A 5,539-nucleotide genomic window follows, 5' to 3' on the forward strand; every position below is an offset into this window, starting at 1 on the left:
CAGAAGGTTAGGAGGGATCAGGCCTCACGAGAACAGAGCTTTGTTGAAGGAGGTTTGAAGATCATGAGCAGCTTTGTCACACAGTGAGAGGGGAAGGAGAAATGGTGTGTCCAAAAACTGTTCAGTCCAGCCACGTTAAATCTAATAGCTGACGATGCTGTTTATGTTTGCATGCTTCACATAAGATCCCATAGGTGTGGTAAGCAGACTGATATTTATCTGGTCCTTTTCTCTTCTGACTGACCACTCAAAGCTCTTTTTACTTGAAGCCATATTCACACACGTTCCTACAGTGCTTTATTCTATATACTTCCAATTAGGCGTCTGCCACCTTGACCTCCTGAGCCACAGCTGCTCTCACTGATCTATTTGTGCTGTCTAACCATAGTTTTACAATAGTTTTTAGTTTCATTGAAGTTTTCAGATTTCTGTCTGGCCAATGCAATTATAAGTGATCCCGCAAAGATATATATATATATATATATACTCTATAGACATAGAGGACAGTTACAAGTACCTGGGGATCCCGCAGGCAAATGGGAACAATGAAGAGGCCGCTAGAAAAGCTGCAACTACCAAGTACCTGCAGAGGGTCAGGCAAGTCCTGAGGAGTCAGCTGAATGGTAAGAACAAGATCCGGGCCATCAGGTACCCTGCTGGGGTAATAGGCTGGCCAAAGGAGGAGATAGAAGCCACTGACATAAAGACAAGAAAGCTCCTCACCATGCATGGAGGGTTTCACCCCAAGTCCAGCACCCTGGGGCTGTACGCTAAGCGGAAGGAAGGGGGCCGGGGACTGGTGAGTGTCAGCACCACAGTCCAGGATGAGACAACGAACATCCAAGAATACATTGGGAAGATGGCCCCAACTGACCGAGTGCTCAGTGAATACCTCAGGCAGCAGAAACCCAAGAAAGAGGAGGGAGACGAGGAACCATCATGGAAGGACAGGCCCCTGCATGGTATGTACCACCGGCAGATAGAGGAGGTGGCTGATATCCAGAAATCCTACCAGTGGCTGGACAAAGCTGGACTGAAAGACAGCACAGAGGCACTAATCATGGCAGCACAAGAACAAGCTCTGAGTATATAGAGGCTGGGGTCTATCACACCAGGCAAGACCCCTGGTGCAGGCTGTGTAAAGATGCCCCAGAGACAATCCAGCACATAACAGCAGGGTGCAAGATGCTAGCAGGCAAGGCATACATGGAACGCCATAACCATAACCATAGTGTACAGGAACATCTGTGCCGAGTATAACCTGGAAGTCCTGAGGTCAAAATGGGAGATGCCCCCAAGGGTGGTGGAGAATGACCGAGCTAAGATCCTGTGGGACTTCCAGATACAGACGGACAAAATGGTGGTGGCTAACCAACCGGACATAGTGGTGGTAGACAAACAGAAGAAGACGGCCGTAGTGATCGATGTAGCGGTTCCGAATGACAGCAATATCAGGAAGAAGGAACACGAGAAGCTGGAGAAATACCAAGGGCTCAGAGAAGAGCTCGAGAGGATGTGGAGGGTGAAGGTAACGGTGGTCCCCGTGGTAATCGGAGCACTAGGTGCGGTGACTCCCAAGCTAGGCGAGTAGCTCCAGCAGATCCCGGGAATAACATCAGAGATCTCTGTCCAGAAGAGCGCAGTCCTGGGAACAGCTAAGATACTGCGCAGGACCCTCAAGCTCCCAGGCCTCTGGTAGAGGACCCGAGCTTGAAGGATAAACCACCCGCAGGGGCGTGCTGGGTGTTTATATATATAAATCTATAAATAGCAGCCGATCCTTTGAGAAAGCCCAGTATTCAGTCATGACAATCATGGCAAAGGCGATCCCAAGTTTGTGGTTTTCAAACTTAATACCAATACCCTGGAAAATATGAAGCGTGAAACTACTTTTGAGAAAAACTAGGAGACATAAATGTTTTCTAAGTAAAGGTTAGGATAATATTGTCTGTGCAAATATGTACTCTGTTTATTTCCTGAGCCTCTGGTCACTTATCGTCACTCACTTATTTTCATATAGTTGTCAAAATAGGCTGCTGCTGTTTCTGTTTGTCCTCTGCTTCAGTCTGGGAGGTTAAGAGAAGCTCAACGCTCTTTAGCCACAAATAAGTGTGTTATCCTGTTAGATTAAGACTGCTGGTTAATGTTACAGACACGCGGGACTGTTAACCTTTGCTGTGTAGCTCTTACATCGGTGTTACCGTTTCAGTATTGGAAATCCAGTGTTTTTGCAGCCATAAGTGCCAGCTGCTATCTTAATGTAAAATTAACAAGTAGCTAATGTGAGTAACTGCTAATAGTTAAACAGCTAACCATGACATTTATGATAGATGTTCAATACTTATGGGCTGTCAGCTTTTAAAATGTTTCCCCAAGTTCGTTGTGCTACTCTTCATGTGTTCAGCTGCTAGTGAAGGGAGGGGCTTTCTGGCTCGCTGCCTACAGTGGTGAAGCTGTGTGAAGTTCATCCAGAGGATGCAAAGACGACATTATTGGTACTGATACCATTGCAAATGCGTATTTAATCAGATTTAATTTTTTAGTATCAAATAGTATCTGAATGGGAAGTTGTTGTTTTTTTTAATTATTTGAGTAAAATTACATCTTTAAAAATTCTTCTCAAGATACAATATCACCATTTTAATGTCTGTTCCCATGGTATCACTCTCATATTGTCTTCTGCAGCTGTACCGTTTCATCATCAATCACGGTATAGGCACAGTAGAGTAATTTTGTTAGCTTGCCTACACAATCAGCCCCAGAAAACTGCATACACTATCATTATGGCATTTTACTGATGTTGGAGAAAAAATTGCAAAGGAAATCATTTTAGATTTCAGTACGGTCATCAAGGCTCCCGATCAGCAGGTACTGTAGTGAAAAGTGTGTTGATGTGCTGAAACAACTAAAACGGAACAGGCGGACGAGAGGAGGAGGTGAGAGAAGACAGAGGTTTAAGAACCACATATTTTTGGATTTTTAAGTTGCTGATACACTTACAGTTGTTATTATTATTGGGGGATGTTTCTAATCCAATTAAAATCAAATTCAGTTTCCGTACTATTCATGTAACCTGTCCAAGGCCACAGAATACATTACAACATGACTGGATCACCTTCATGCACATATGCACACTATATAATTATGTACACTGTAAACCAGCCCCCTCAGAATCTTTCTCTCCTTCAAACCTCCTTTTCTTCACCCCCACCAAAGACATTTCACTGCAACATTAAATTGTACTTTATTAAAATGGTTTTGCCTGCAGAAAAAAAAGATCCTCTAAAATTTCTAAATTCTGTCTATTGCTGATATAAAAATCCCACTGTTGCTGGATAAAGAAATAGAATACATTTTAAATCCTGCAAGCTTTCTTGGTGCAGAAACATTTTCTAAAAAAATGAATTTGGGGTTTGCACTATCTAGATGACGAGCTTGTAATAAAAATCATTGGCCAAAGCGAAATTACCTAATGTAGAGATGCCCTTAAACAAAGCCCTTGGCTTCTGTCAGGCCAACATCAGTGTGGAGACTGAAAAAGCAAACACACACTCAGTCACAGCTGTATATAAAAATATGAAAAGCACTGATATATGATGTCTTAAAAACTGTGATACGTGATTGATAAGTAACTCATCTCCCCCATAAGTCTCCTTTCCTGATGTAGTACTGTATATTGTAAATGATTTTCATAAAAATAGCCTTAACATACCAGAAAAGCATCCTGTTCTTCTTTCACAAGGATGTCTCCAGTGGGAACTGAACCAACGATATTAATCTGAGTTTCATGCAAAGTGACTATAAACCCAGCCCCCACATCCCCACGCACATACCTTTTTTTCTCTTCCTTTCTCCTTTCACACAGCTTTATTATGATCCTTCAAACATGCCCAAGAGACATTTTAGATTTTTTACTCTACAAGACAGTCAAAGACTTGTACACAATCAAATAAAATACAATTTTCAATTGTGGGATGGCTCTTTCAAAATATTTAGGTCCCAGTCACACAGGCTTAGAGACAGTTTGGCAACTGGCTGGCAACCACTGGTCACTTTGGAAAAATAAATATTTCCTGACCTCGAGGATTGCTAGAGGTTGCTGGTAGTAACTGTTATATGAATTTCTAACACCCCAGTCATGCATACCAGAAACTGGTAAGTGACCCCCTAGTGAGCGCCAGATGCTGGGGAAAATGTGTTTTTCTGATTGGTTGGAGGATTGATTGCTGTTACCAGGCAAAATTCATTCAAAGAGGTATATGGTGCAGCAGTGAAAAGCAATTGCTTTGGTCACTTGCCGCAGTCAACCGTAGTTTGGAATACACCGAATTTCCTGCAAACACTTGCCAACCATTCTCCGAGATGTTGTGTAAGAGTTGCACCTTTTGAAAGGCTTTGACTTAAGTTGTTAGTCACAACTTTTTCAAGTTTCACTATTGCTCAGGGGTTAGTTAGCATGCTATCCATGGGTGACTACAGCAGCCTGCTAGCCACCAAAATAGAGGAATTGTCTTCAACCAGTTCCACTCATTAACCGCTCATTTAGGGGCGACCGTGGTTCTGGGGGTTGGGAAGCTCATCTTGTAAGCGGAAGGTTGCCGGTTTGATTCCCAGCTTTGTCTGTCTTGGTCATTGTGTACTTGGGCAAGACACTTCACCTACCCTACCACCTACTGGTGTTGGCCAGAGGGGCTGATGGTGCGATATGGAAGCTTCACTTCTGTCAGTCTGCCCCAGGATAGCTGTGGCTACAACTGTGGTTTGCCTCCACCAGTGTGTGAATGAATAGTGGAATTGTAAAGCGCTTTGGGTGTCTAGAAAAGCGCTATTATCATTATTAACCATCCATCCATAAACCTCCATCAACTGCTCTCCAGTGATTGGGCAATACAATTGTTCACCTGGTAACCAGAGGTTCCCACAGGAGGTGCTGACAGGTCTCTAGGCCTGTGTTACTGAGGCCTAACACAACCACATAATGGGACACATAAAGTGTAATGACCACTGGCTGAACATTCATTCAATAATGTATGTTGTGTTAAAAAGACAAAATTCAGCAGAATGTACTTACTGGACTTTTGAGCAAAGGTAGAGCTTATTTGTATGATAATAAAATTTCATCTAATAAAACAAACAAACAAACAAAAAAAAACAAAAAAAACAGAAAGAAGAGCCAGAGACAAAAAATTCTGCAGTGAGAGGGGGAATCACTCTCAAAAGCTCATTTTAATCTGAAATGCTACATCTTATATTATTGAACTAACCCAACAGCACCATTATGTAGGACACACTGCAGGCTGACAGTGTGTCCTACTGCTGAGATTTAAAGGACAGCGTGATCACTGTTATGTAGTCCTGAAACACATGACCAAAAGATACAACAGAGAAGAGGAGTGTAACGATACCACAGACAAAATGACAGAACACAAACTACAGGAGAGTGGAGACAACGGTTGATGTATGATATGCAACAGTGTTATATAAAAACATGAGGAATGAAAACAAGGGGAGTAGAAAAGAAATGCTCAGTGCATCAGCC

This window comes from Diplotaxodon limnothrissa, linkage group LG11 (assembly GCF_057381915.1).
Source record: "Diplotaxodon limnothrissa isolate DT_005_m linkage group LG11, D_limnothrissa_male_GT1.1, whole genome shotgun sequence".
NCBI lineage: Eukaryota > Metazoa > Chordata > Actinopteri > Cichliformes > Cichlidae > Diplotaxodon > Diplotaxodon limnothrissa.